At 33.1% G+C, this 15,087-nt stretch overlaps 1 protein-coding gene across 1 annotated transcript in view; it reads right to left on the bottom strand.

Moving 5' to 3' along the window:
- The window catches only part of LOC137933588 (broad-complex core protein-like), a 145,403-nt gene that overhangs the window by 89,227 nt on the left and 41,089 nt on the right, over positions 1-15,087 (bottom strand). The gene's annotated exons all lie outside the window — the stretch shown is intronic.

Below are 15,087 nucleotides of genomic sequence, written 5' to 3'. Positions count from 1 at the left end.
CGGTACAAAATAATTTCTGTTCGTTTAGATTATAACAAGGCTTTTTAATGACAATAAATTTTTTAAAGCTAGTGGTGTTTTAATTTACTCTGTATATTACAAACAGACAGTTTAATATTATTCGTGTAAATAAAAATGGTATGTGACTCATTTTAAAAAGGATCTTTGCATTTCTCGCGTACGTAGTAGGGCATATCCTTACACGCGGCCGGAGTAAGGACGAAACGTCACTTCCTGCCCGTCACTGGGGCAGTGTGTCGAGGGCGGCATTCCCTCTCGCGCGCCTACAATACCTTTAACAGTTCACTTAGCTTACTTATACTTATTCCAATAATTTTCGTAACTTAATTAAGTTATATATACTCAAATTATATATAAGTTCATTACTTATTACGTACTACTATATCAAATATATAAAATTCTCGTGTCACGGTGTTCGAACTTGAACTCCTCCGAAACGGCTTGACTGATTTTTACCAAATTTAATATGCGTATTTAGTATGTCTGAGAATCGGCTACTATCTATTTTCTATACCTCTAAGTGATAAAGGAAATTTTTTGTTTTTATTTTTTTATGATACAGCATACAAGAATACATACAACAATAAATTTTCACCCCTCTAGGAGCAACCCTTATTTTTAAATTGAAAATTAAAAATATTTTTTTTGCAAAACAACGTTTGCGGGATCAGCTAGTATACTATAATATCCACGCTTTGTAGGCATATTGGAGATCTCAGTGTGATATTATTGTACAAATAGGATGGTGCTAGCGATAGTTTAAAAACTATATAATTAATACACAAGTTTAAATTATATTAGATTATGTGTGGTATCGAACCCGCGACCTATAAGTCAGTACTTACCGCTAAGCTTGTGTTGTATAATTCACTTTGTGCATTAATTATATAGGATTGCCACTGCACACGAAAGTTACAATAGGATTGGCTGCAGTGTTCTCTGTGTACCATATTGTACTGCGATCACATGCGTGATGATTGTGATATACCTTCATAGATATTTTTGGGTGAAGCCTATGTCATGCAGTGGGAGTATAGGAAATGAAACGACGACGCATACCTAACAATATTGTATCTAAATTTCTAGCTACGAAACTGCTCTTGCTTAAAGTGTGGCTTAGTTTTACTAACTTATTTAATGCAAATTTAACTTAATGATGATGCAACTGATGATTTGATTCTAACATCATTGTCACAGGTAGCCAACTTAGATTAACTTAGCTGGATTGAATTATTTTGGGACACTAGGATCACTAATTTATGTCGACATTTCGAGAGTATATGGAAGTTAGAGTGAACGTGATTTGAAAGCATAATTGTTCGAAACACGTGGCTGTGAGTCGTATTGTGTGGTTCCTTAGTCATGCCTGCGGTATCCCCCAATAGTCTTTACTCGTCCTCGCGTCTCAAATAATAAATCCTCCATCACTTGGCTCGCAAACATCGGAGTAAAACAATTTATTACAAAATGTAAACAGGAAGAGAGCGTATTTTCATTAAGAATACGAATTCTCGATACCACCGCCCTTCCCGCCCGCCCAGGTCCCCCTTAAGGCCCCTTCCACCGCGGGACATGGACCGAAAATACCCGGTTATGATTAATTCCAAATGCGGCGCGCATTGATCAACGAAGCAAGGCTTTTTACTTCAAACTACCCATCTCTTGCCACCCTCCGTGCGAGCGAGACTAAGCATGCAGCGTCGCCCGTCTCGCTCTAAAACAAAGATGCTAAAACTTCTTTCGCTAGTATGAAGATTTTAATTTCATATTTTTGACGAAACGGTTCTAATTTTCACACACTCTACAAACTAAAAACTGTCTTACATCCTTCGACTTAAAGTACAAATTCAAACGGCGCTGACCGTCGCTTGCTTCTGTTTTCTAATGCCGAATTAGTTTCCGAAGTGAAAAGATACAGTCCCAAGACTGTGTGCGAGTCCGCGTTGGTATTGTACCTTAATGCGATAGCTTTAAGTTGAAAATCGAATGGCCCGGCGATCGCAAGAAATAATTCTTCAGTTGTACCCCGAAATTAGTCGAATGGGGGAAAGGGGTTCATACGACGGGTGGTTTTAAAAGAAGAAGGCAAAAAGGTGGGGATAGAAAGATGCGCAAAGACTTAGTTTGCGCGGCGAGAGCGTGGGGAGGCGTTATAAAATATATAATTCTATACTTACAATACTTGTAAATACGCCACCCGGAAGTACTTCACCCTCACGCTTTTGATACTTGAGTTTTCTTTGATTAGAAAATTTATAATTGCAATGATTAGCATAACTCGTAGAATCTATCCTATGCTTTATTAAACATTGCATTTTGATAAATACGATTTATATTTGCTGTTTAAATGTTTTTTCGTGAAATTTACATAACTGCAATCCTTGTAAAACTTGTTGTAATGATTTTACAGTGGTAGAAGTTTCCACGAGGTATTTATTAGAGTATTCCTTTTTCTTTATGTTGAATATTACAATTCGACATTAACAATCTTCAGCAAACTTCAAAGATCATTGAAATTGGCTTCATTAAACAGTTTTTAACAACCTCTTATGTTGCTACTGTTCATTTTACATTAATTTGTCATAATTTTGTGACTTGTGGTATAAAAAAATTGTCGAATTCGAAGTAAGACAAAAGAAACCAATAAGATGAACATGGAATTGTGTTATTGATATATAAACTTGTATATACATTGATTGCGGTAAAATTTTGTAGATAATATTTTTGTTGATTATAACATTAACACTGCAATCATTTGATATAAAATGGACGAAGATTGTGGTTAATAGCATATATCTTAAACTATTTGTAACTACTATATTAATAATATATTTTACTAACGATATATCTAGATGATATGCGTATGAATATTGCAGTAATAAATTTGGTAAACATAAATTTAATTATTTTTGTTGATCAAGACCGTGTGGGCGCAGTACATCGCTACATTCGCGATATTTAGTCGCAAAACGGGATGTATTATAAGACGGTAGTTGTTTAAAATAAGAGCGGGCGAGGGCCCGCGGTGCAACGGATTTGGTCCCGGAGGTTCGGCATTCGATTTCCGGTCACTCATCTATTCAATTTAGTTTACAATATTAATAAATTTTAACAGATCAATATTCAATTTTATGATTATTTTTGTTTGAATATGCTATGTTTTATTTTATTTGGAATATGTTAAAAATGTTAGGTTATGTTAAATCGTTGGATTGGTGAAAGATCTATCACCTGTGATCTTTCAGAGTGGTCTATGCCTTACAGCTGGAGCCGTACAGTGCCTTAATAAACAATTTCGTTTCGTTTATACAGTTTTTATTAAATCATTTCAAAACTGTTTTTCATAACAGAGTACTTTTACATTCGTTCACGAATTCAAATCCCGCTGCTTTGTGTTGAATTGAATTGAATAATTTTGACTAATTTAAAATAAATTAAGGGAAGTGAAGCTACCTATGTTTTATCCACTCATTTCGCGCGGTTCTTGGTAAAAAGTTGTGCTGGGGGGCGAACTAGCGCCTACGCCGTAGCCGCTACGAGCGTAGGCCCGTAGCAGGGCTGGTCCCGCGTAGAAAGCTTTCGTAACATTTAATTGCGGGCCCTTCTCTCGCTGCCTCAGTAACTTTCTAAGGTTCTCAGAAAGATTCTATGAATATAATTAAATTTAAAAGAGAAAATTATCCAAATATTTTTACTCGTATTTTCTTTTATAAAATAACATTTGTAATACAATAATTGTTATTATTATTCTTAGGAGAGTATCTACTTTGCTGTGAGCTTTTATCATCAGCTGTTATAATGATAAAGGTGATGATGATTCAAATAAACTGTCTAAGTTACTGTACTGATATACAGGTTGATTTGTTACAGGTATAAAAGTTTTATATATATGCATTGCTCGTTTCCAAGCAAAAATATTTAAAACATACACCTATTTCAAATCACTCTATTTTAAGTGAAGTGTGAAGTCCTCTTGGGTTAATAAGCCATTAAGTAATGGTTGTATGTTTTACTATATTATAATTACGATATTTGATATTTTGTTTTTTGAAATGATTTTTAAAGATAACAATATATAAATTAGGAGTGAATGAGTTAGACATTGACTCGTTTTAAGATTTTATATCTATAATCAAACACCCTGTTTAATACAAGCGTAGGAATCGTTCCCTCGTGCTTAAAGAATCCAAAGGAAGCTGTTGTACACCAACTATATTCAAGACCCTCACAAGAAACACCCTAAAAAGCTAAAAGTTCATTAGCCCCAGCCCTGCTGCTTACTATCTTGCACGTTCCTAAGACGCCCCCCTCGGGAGGCTTTAAAGCACCCCCCCTCCGCGGGGGGAGGTGGCGAACGCGGAAATATGAAGGGAGCACTCATTTATCAATACACCGAGACTGTTTCTTTCTCTCTAAGAATTGATTATATTCTACTAAGAATATTGACGGGGGAAACTTGCGGGGGGGGGAAGTGGTGTGGAGTTGGGGGGGTCGTTATGTTTTGATTAGAGTTTTTGATGTTCCCGCGTTGCCCCGTATACTTGTGTATGTTAATTTTAAATACGGAACGTGGAGGCATCGGTTAGTTCATATCGCGTCTGTATGCGTTTATGTCGGGAACTTAATTTTGTTTTTCGTTTTATGTTTCTCTCATACGTCGTGTTACGTTTACGTGTAATAAATATCGATGTCGTATAACATTTACGTGGAAGGTATTTCTTAGATTATTACATAGTATGTAATAACATAAGTTGAACTACGCAACCCTACTATACATTTAACTTTGATTTAAGTAAGGACGTTGACATTATCCATATTTTTAATATTCATTATATATCTAGTTAGTAATCTCTAATACTCATGACCAGCAGTGGGCATCTTACAGCAGCAACAATAATATTACTACAGGTAATATAACTATCTAGTCGATAAATGCCCACCGCAAGGCTTCTACGGAAGATCGACACAACTACCAGTCTAGGGCTTCAAGCGACTTCTCGCGCCCTAAACTATATCATAGGAGGTCTAAACACGCTCCGTCTACCGGCTCATTGTATACAAAAAAGCCTTTCATCTCTAAATTCATGGCACGATTAAAAATATTATTAAACTGGATCAAATAAAAAAATATCACAGTGTAAATATATTTTAAACTTACAATTCATCTTCGTGTACACTTAAATAAAACTACTGAACTTATAGGTTCTATTTAGATCCTTGGAACCGCCCTAGGTAATTAATTTTAAGTTGAAATATCCTTATCGAGCTTCTTTACTTAAAAATAGATCTTATAGGTTAGGCGCAGTATGCACCTTGCCATCTCGTAGTTCATTGAAAAAATAAATTTTAATATAATTGATAATAATTGTCATAGAACTAAATTCAATTGTAGTTTCTATGTGTTGGAATATAAATAAATAAAAAAGAAAATTATCTTTTTATTTATTATATATACATAATAATTGATCAGTATTACAGGTTTGCGATAGACCAAAAATAAAAACAAACTGTGAACTTAATATTATTTCGTAATGTTTGATTAGCTGGTTACAATGTTTTATACAATATAACTATAGTATATAGTGCGTTTACATCGGATTTTCTCTAGGTCTAGATTGATTTTTAGTGTAACATAGTGATATTTGAAATATTACCTCTTATAATCCTCCAATAGAGCCTTTAATCCACCACAAAGGCTTTATGGGAATTAGTGAATGTGAGGCATGTTTAGACGTAAGATAAACTAAGTAAACTATGGTGTGTGACTTTAAATTTTACATACAGTGACTTATGATCACGATAATAGTTTAATTTTATTGTAAAACCGCCTATTATACTTTTTTTAACTTATTATTCCAAAACTATATGGAGATAAACCACCTTCAGAAATGTTACAGAAGTAAGATACAAAGGGAGGAGGGTAAAAGATGAAATAAAAGGGAACCTGAGAGAAGATAAATGCTGGAAAGTAAGAGAGGAAGAGAAACATGTGGATAGGAAGATGAGATAGAAGAGAAATGCATATGTTCCTGAGCTGTGAAGATCCGGGGGACAAATAACCTAAAAAGCAAAACGAACACTCTGGTACATATATCTTTATAACATATATAATTTACTTTAATATTTGTTTGTGTTTTTAACGAAAGCTAGTTTATATATTTAGTATTGTATAATAAATGCCTCGTGTAAAAAGCAGATTACAACGTGACAAAATTTAATTGATACCAGACCGGTTAGACTACATATTGTTAAAAGCCATAAGCTTATTGCAGTTAAATAAAAAAAATAATGCGTATTATTGATTTAATATATTAAAATTGAGCAATGAGTTCTTATATAAATATATTATCTACTTCATTCGGTATCTTTTTTTTTTTGGTTTCGATTAAATGTCAAAAATTTGACAGTTATTAAAAAGTATTGTAATTTAAGCTATATATTTTATGGATATACGGTGACGATAATAATGATAAGTATACAAATATAAATAAATAAATAAAAAATAAAAGTTTATAAATCAATGATCAGCTGATACACGCCTACGTAACAGCGAAGGCTTCTCTCAAAGATTGTCATGATCACCGATCTTATAGGTTAAAGAATTTAAATTCATCATCTCTGAAACTCTTAAACGACTTATACATTATGAGTTTTTACATATATTTACCGTAAATCTTGTTAACTAGTTATTATTTGATTAAACAAATTACAAGCTAAATAATTAGGATACTTGAAAAAAGATTATTGCATGTACTAAACCGGACATTTGTATCAAAGACAGTTATAAATTAAACGTACTATTAAATTACAAAAAATCCGGTGATTAACTGTGGATTCTTCTTTTATAAGAAGTTTTATTTCAATTTGATTTTAACTACAATATAATTATGTTCTTCTAGTATTTATATTATGAAGTACAAAATAATAAATGGCAGGAATCGAATCTTCGTCAGAACTAAAACACCCACAAGTTAAAATCATGCGGCATCGTTCGAATTTCAAATAACATACTTTTTAAAATTCAAATTTGGAATTATATTTTTATAAACTTATAAATACTGCCAGTTCAGTTCGTATACTAAAGTACACTTGATTTCACTAGATGTGTAATTTAAAAAAAACATAGTTACAACAGTTCAATCGTATTTGGAATATATTTATTATAAACATATGAATTATTATATACAGCCAGTGTGTAAGTAAATTTGAATTTCGACCCCCAAATAAAAGATGTAAAAAAAAACTTGCTCACGTATCCTGACGTTTATTGAAGGTCGTAATTTGAACGACGAGCTTATTGCGGCCACTCGAGCCTCAACCTGCTGAAATCACAGCCTCGCGATCCTAACCCAAGAGTAACTGCGGCAGTTAAAATAGATCCATAAAGGGTGGTGGTCCCACCAGGCAACGCTTAGAAACCATCTGCATAGCTCTCCCGAATCACATTCCACACACGCGCAAACGGAATACACACAGACGCAAATAGGCAATAAAGCACACCAGTAATATAAAACTAAGAAACATCAACATCTTACACAAACCCCCCCACAGTTCACTTCACCCCCCCACACCCATGCCGCCGGGGGGTAATTTCCCCCTGAACTTACTAAAATACTAAAAACGGAGATACGAAGGGGCGGCCCACCCCTCATCGTTTTCTTATGCAAGATGGTTATATTTTAACCTAAATGTTAGAGTTACAGAATCCGCGCCGATGTTTGGGACTTGATTTTTACTTCCGGGGGCAATGTCCCGGCACCCTTGCCTACGTGCAACTAGCGTGATCATATCACAAATCAAATACAGTTGTTTATTCATTAATCGATTTGTAATAATTTATTTTATCATCCCTAGTGTTGCAGTGATAGCCCTTTACTTTCGATCGCAGGTTACGGGTTCAAATCTAATTTATAGTACATTTAGTACTGACATCTAGCACTGAACTATTTTTCAAAAATATCGTAAAATTAAAGTCCACAATATTGTAATATATCGGGTCTTATGATAAGACCTAACCTTCCTAAGTTGTGTGCAAAGGTCCTGTGAAAAAGACCCATTGTCAAATTGACTTTCTACGAGTAAATTAATAAGATGATGACATTCTTCTACGTACTTCTTTATGAGAAGAGCCCACAGCAAAATCAATCAGGATTTCTTTGTGATGACATTTTCAAACGTCTATAAGAGCTTTATTACGTAATCGCAGGAGCATAGAACAGGGGAATACCACACTACTTACAACTGTCACAAGGTTTTTTTTTACGTTTTATGAATCGGTATAAATATGGGCTAAGTTTGATTAATACATACTGACTTTTTACTTCGTCTCGTCAATACCTCCAAAACCTACCAGCACAAGGAAAAATCCCACACGTCTTTGATTCAGTGGTTAAAGGAAAAATTTTCAAAGCTGTATATTCACCTTCTCTTTCTCTCTCTCTCTCTCTCTCTCTCTCTCTTTCACTAGTTTCTTTTTGTTTGTTTTAAGTTTATTTAAGGCTTAAGTTTATGGCATCAATGCAGAGGTAGGCAGGAAGTTAGACAGTTATATAAAAAAATCATACATACATCTCCTTATTGAAATGTGTAACTTCATATTATACAAAAAGATTGAATATTTATGTATTTATTTATTTATAAATCATTAAACTGAGTTACATTTTTACTAATTTTATGTTTAATTAGGTATAAATTAATTTAATAATTATTTACACGTGTTACGTTGATTTTATTTATGAATTTTCTTTACGTAAAATGTTAAGAAAACTATATAGCTATCAATCACGGAAGTTTAGACAGTTCGTTTATTTATTTGTAGTTAAATATTGCTTCGAACATTTTTGCAATGTTCGATATCTATCGATCAAAGTCTATACTAATTTTCTACTTATATATCTAATAGTTGAATACATTCACCATCTTTGAAGCGACTTGGATCACGACAATTGGAGATATACCATAATCCTGCGCGCTTGGCAAGATGGTTGGCGATCAGTGTGGTATTATGCTGCCCATCCTTTGGAAACTTGGGCTAAAATAAAATCTTCTTTCTGCAACTGACTAACGCCACAGGCCCTATGTAAAGTGATTTATAAAGTCAATCACATACTTGGAAAAAACCTTCTAATATTCGTCCTTTAAGTCCATAGATACCCACTGCAAGGCCTAGGTCTCTACCAAAATATCAATAGGGATATATCACAATCGCCATACTTAGCAGGCTGGTTGGTGACATATTTTTGTACGCAGAAAAAGCTGCTGCCGATCCGTTAGAAACCTAAGTGAGCAGAGCCAATCCTATATTAATATACAAAGTTTTAATTCGCAAAAATTGCAGTCGATTTTTTTTAAATTATTTTTGATAATTATTTGTTTTTTTTTTTATATATATAATTGATTTAAGCATCTTCAACATATTTTCAGCTAAATGATGTTGTCATTGATATCGGCTTCTCCCATAGACAAGTAGCTTAATCATATTTAAACACATTTAATCACATTTAATTATATTTAATGGTATTAAATTATAATTAATCATATTTAATAAAATTTATCGTGTCTAAGTTTTTTTAATCATATTTAATCCTATTTAATCATATTTTATCGTGTTTAATTTTTTTAAAGTTTTTAATCAAATTTAATCATGTTTAAATATTTTTAATCACATTTAAACGTATTTAACCATATTTACTCATATTTAAGTATATTTAATAATTGTAGCGTAGTAACGTATCCTTTTCCTGTAAAAATTATCATTTAGTTGATCTGAAATGTGAGCAGGAGAACAGAAGAACTAGGAGAACAGAAGAATATAAAGATACAGTTTCATCTTATTCAGAAATCTTCTCATATTTGTGGTACAATTGTGATCCATATTATTATTTAAATTATTATAATCATAATTAATATAAAAATAGATCTAGGTCTAGTTAAAACTAAATACAAAATTATGCTACATCTTTGAATAAATGAATAACATAAATAGTAGTGAATATTTGCCATTCACACTCTTGTGTAGTTATATCCAGTTGTGAAAGAAACCACTTTTGTACACATCACGAAGGATCACAATTAAAATATCATTACTACAGTTACGTAGTCTGTTCCATACACTAACTGCTCGATATCATAAGATTGCGCAGTAATCGGAAGCCTTGACGTACGTGAACATGTCTTTGTCGCTTCTGTATCTGGGTTTTTTTCATATTATACGAAAAGCGTACACTGTACTCGAAGTACATTGTACGATGCCTTCGTATAATTCGTTCAAAGTTGGCATGTGTAGATGCTTTAGCAGTAAGCTCTAAACCAGTGATTCCCAAAGTGGTCTATATCGACCCCTAGGGGTCTATGACAACCTGCAAGGGGTCTACGTCAGCGAAAAAAAATTTGGAGGTCCATGAAATGAAAATGAGGGTCCACGATAGTGGATCTCAACACATACACTGATAGAACCTATTTACTTACATCATACTATCTTATAGGCTATATCTGGCTGCAAAACAACATACCCGTTACTTATCCCGTATTATGGAATATAGCGAGGAAATTTTTAATTTCCTTTCCATCGTCATACCAAGTGGAAAGGGGGTTCAGCGCTGTTACCAATCTCCTAACGAAAAAAAGAAACAGACTGGACATCATTAGCCGAGGAGATTTAAGATTAACCCTTACAAAATTGACGCCAAATGTTGACAATTTATTATTAAAGCATCAGGTTCATCCTTCTCACTAAAAATATTAACTTATTGCTTATGTTATTTTATTTATAGTTTATTTTATGTTACCTATATTTTACATAACAGATACAAAATTTTATTTTGATTAGTTTTAATTTAAATTCAATTAATAAATGTATAAATTAACATGTGTTTTTACTTTATGTTAACACTAAACTTCACTACAGTTAGAAATTTACAGGAAATCAATATCAGGTAAGTAGGGGGTCTACCCAACACGGAAGAACATGGCAAGGGGTCTACGACACAAAAAAGTTTAGGGAACTCTAATCTGCCAGCGCCCTACGCTCTCTTTCTAGTAAGTTATCTGTTAACATATATCCGAAATACATTCTTTTATATACACAAAAGTTTTAACCGTGAAAATAAAAGGATCATACAAATAAAAATCTCTCTGAACTTTTAATAATTTAACACTAAACGGTGCAATGAAAATATTTCAACCTAACACCCGTAGCGGTGTGAACTTACAATAAAATAAAAAATAAAAAATAACAAATCAATAACGGTCGGTAGAGCGACGGGAAAAAATATTCGTGCCGTATTTTTTAAGCTATCTATTTGCTTTACCGAGTGACTAGTGAAAGCGTCGGGGTAAAAAAAAATGCGTCACTATTTCTAGCGTGGAATGAAAATAGAAGAAAAAAAAAGATGGCGAATGCCCGCCGAAAGCGAGAGTACTATTTTCAAATTGCCCGCCATAGTTGTTTATTTTTTTTTCGGTTTACTTTTTTTTTATTATTCGGATACTCGCACCCGATATTTGTCAAGTCGATGTAAAACATTTACCGTTCTTTTTTTTAATTCAGGCTTTTCGTTCTCGATGGTTTATTATATTATCAATCGAAAAGTTTTAGCATTTCAGCCATGGCTTCTATTAATAGACACATTCCTTCCACAGATTCTGATAAACATTTTAATTTAACTGTCAAAACTGTCTTTTTTGGTTAATATTATTATTATTGTATTAAAATTAATATTAACCATATGTTGTTAAATAAGTTACTTATTTCATTTTTATTGTCTCATATTTATTTTGTTTTTAAACTTAAAGCGTATATTGCAGTTGTCTGTTTAATTTGAAATTAATCGAGTGTACTTTTACTATTTTGTATCTGTGTGTAATATTGTCAATTTCTTTGACAATCTTTTATAATTGATATAAAAAAACATAACATTGCCTTACTTTTCTTCTTTTTTTATAAAAGAAGCATTGAGAGTTTTCGTTAAATGACATTTTGATTAGAAGGCTGTTAAAATCGTAGGCCTTAATTTATTCGTTTAATAATACTTTTTCTAACTCTTTTCATCCGACTGTACTGCCTGTCCACGCCGCCCTGACATGCGATCACTCACAACAGGCTTCACGGGAAGGCTTAAGGTTATCCAGACAGCAATGGAGAGGGCTGTCTTCGGAGGCTTCACAGGAAGGCTCAAGATTATCCAGAGAGCAATGGAGAGGGCTACATTCGGAGTTTCGCTGCGAGATCGAAACAGAAATGAGTAAAGAAGTAAAGAAGAAGTAAGAATAAAGATCATCGATATAGTTCAAAGAACTGCTCCTCTATAATGGCAGTTGGTGGAGTACATTGCTCATGCGACCGATGTCTGTTGGTCCAGAGTGAATAGGCACGCCACTAGATGAACTAAGATGAAATAAGCGCAGGATCGTTCACGAAGGCTATATTTTTAGGAGGCCTATGCTATCAGTAGGCGTCCGTCGGCTGAAAAAAGACTTGTGACTTCATGAGTATAATTCAAGAAAGGATTCGATAGAACTAAAACGATGCCATGAGAATAGCGCACAATTAAATCAAATAGGTTTTTTTTTCAATAATGCATCTTTCATCATTTGATTGTATCATTTAAAATTATGTTAACCTACAAGTTTATTACACTTTAAATATTTTTTTTAAAATGATTATAATACTCGGTATTGAATTTCTTTTAGTTTAATAATGATTTTAAACCAATTAAAATATCACCAAGTGGGTTTGTTGTGAGCTTTTAACACACAAGAATTATGACATTACTTTTGCACCACCTGTTATTTAATTACAGCGATTCTCAATTTAAAATAGCGTCTATCAAACTGTGCTTTTAACGTACGTGGGTGATAATTAGAAATTAATATAAGATTGTAACAAAATGGCGTCTTTAGGTTAGCCATCTTGAAAAAAAATGGCGCCAAAAAATGATAACATGGCGAATTGTTTGTGCATTAAAATAAATAAAATAACTATTTAATTCATATAAATTAGATATGTGGTCGTTGTGGAAAGCCGAAAATTTCAATTAACAGGCATGCATAAGTAATACAATACCCGGCGATAAAAATTGCACATCGACCTTTGGAAAGAGACAATCGGCTAATTTCGGATTCGTAGAGCGTTATCTGTGTCGTACGATTGACAAAACGTCACATAGGTAGTGTGGAACAGAGAGATTGCTATATATATATATATATATATATATATATATATAAATATATAAATATATATATATAACAGGCGGCTTGAACCAAGGTCCTTTAGTGGAGTTCCCTGAAACTAGATGGATTGTTTGCAGATCTAAAAGCTCACCGCCTTAATAATCTGGTGAGATAATACAAGTGTGTTTGCAGTATGTTCAGTTTGAGCCGAGATTCTCCCGAGAAACTTTTAAATTTGGATCTACGATCTTTTACTTTTCACCCGAATCTTTGTATGCCACTATGGGAGAAGGCGTCCGTGTCTAAAATGATGTGTTAAAACTTTGTAATGTATGGAATATATTTACCATGAATATATTAAAAAGCTAATGTAACAATAAAATTGAACCCTTTAATCAATAGGACTGGTAAAAATAAAAGAGACAGGGCATCAGCGATGCAAATGCAAATTAGTGCCGCGTATAGAACAAATATATGTCGAAACATGCCGCGGTCGCCGATCGACATAAATATATAATAGTGACTGCATTTAAAATGGCCGGACGAAAAACATCCAACTCAATGATTGAGCGAGCCCGTAGCTAGTTTTGGCGCGCGTTTCCGTTCGAAATACAAATTTTAATTTAATTTTGCGTACGCGTGTTGATTTGTTTTTTTTATTACGTATCAATTTTGTTGTGTGGCCAGTGAAAATGATAGTTTTATTTAGAAATATCAATTTACATTTTTAATATATATCAATAAAAACTTTTTACAATTTACTTGTGATGTTACTAGTGACAGTTAAAGTTTTAAATATGAATATCGATTTTATTTACTAGAAATCGATTTTTGAGATTATTACGTCAAAGTTGATTTTAAAATTATAAATTAACATTTCATGTATTATGTACACGATTACTAGTGATTAATAGAGAAATAGTTATCATTTTTAATGTTCTAAAGTTAAAAGAGTATTAAAGAAGTACATATATAATCTGTTTACCGTGTTGTCTTTTTAATGTCAATGACAGCGACGAATATACAGACGGATATCCTTCGGCCGTTTATTATATCTGGCCAATACGAAGCGAGCCATGTACAAAGTATATGCAGATTAAAACGGTACATAGAAAAAAGTAAATAGTGATAAAAAAGCCACATTTTATTATGAGCAGATCAGATGAGAGAGGAAATTTCGTGATTGTGTGTACCGGAGCCCGCCCATTATACAGGGTGTTCGGAAAACAATCGATATTTCGTATCGAAAAAAATGCCTTTAAAAAAATAATAACTTTCTCATCATCAACTGTGAAGGGAATTGTATGTACACCAGTATATCCTGGGGTTAGTAATCATCGTGTTGATCATTAGGTGATTGACATTTTATTCATTCACTATATAGCATTGCGACTGCTCACATATATATGATCCAAGATGGCGGCAGCGTCCATTGTATACTATAATACTATATTTCGATCGCCAATATTGTATGTACTCCAAAGAATAAGACCTATGCCCTACAGTGGGCATTTATATGCGTTAATATTTGATGTATCTTATTGTAAGACATATAAAATTGTTCTATTATATCTGTTGATATTATTAATATTTATTTATGATGGTAATATTTAAAATTTAAAATTCGAAAAAAAAACGAACGTACTGTATTTAAACGAACATGTGTTGGTGAATCCGCACGCATCACTCACTCACACACACCCGCAAACGAGATAATCGTACGTTGCCGCGCATGTGTGGGTATCGAGGTCACATTGCAACTGTGGTTCGTGATGCAACGCCTAAAGAGAGAGAGGGAGAGAGAGAGAAAAAAATATAAAAGAATGATATATAAATTATCGAATTCGAATTTGGAAAGTGTTGTTCTGATATTTCTCCATTCAATATTCGAACTAA

The sequence above is a fragment of the Battus philenor genome, unplaced genomic scaffold (assembly GCF_028537555.1).
Source record: "Battus philenor isolate CCGP_79_NKW_IND1 unplaced genomic scaffold, ilBatPhil1.0.hap1 SCAF_13, whole genome shotgun sequence".
Classification (NCBI taxonomy): domain Eukaryota; kingdom Metazoa; phylum Arthropoda; class Insecta; order Lepidoptera; family Papilionidae; genus Battus; species Battus philenor.
Note: the sequence above shows the minus strand (reverse complement) of the source record. Positions and strands in the feature narration are given on the sequence as shown.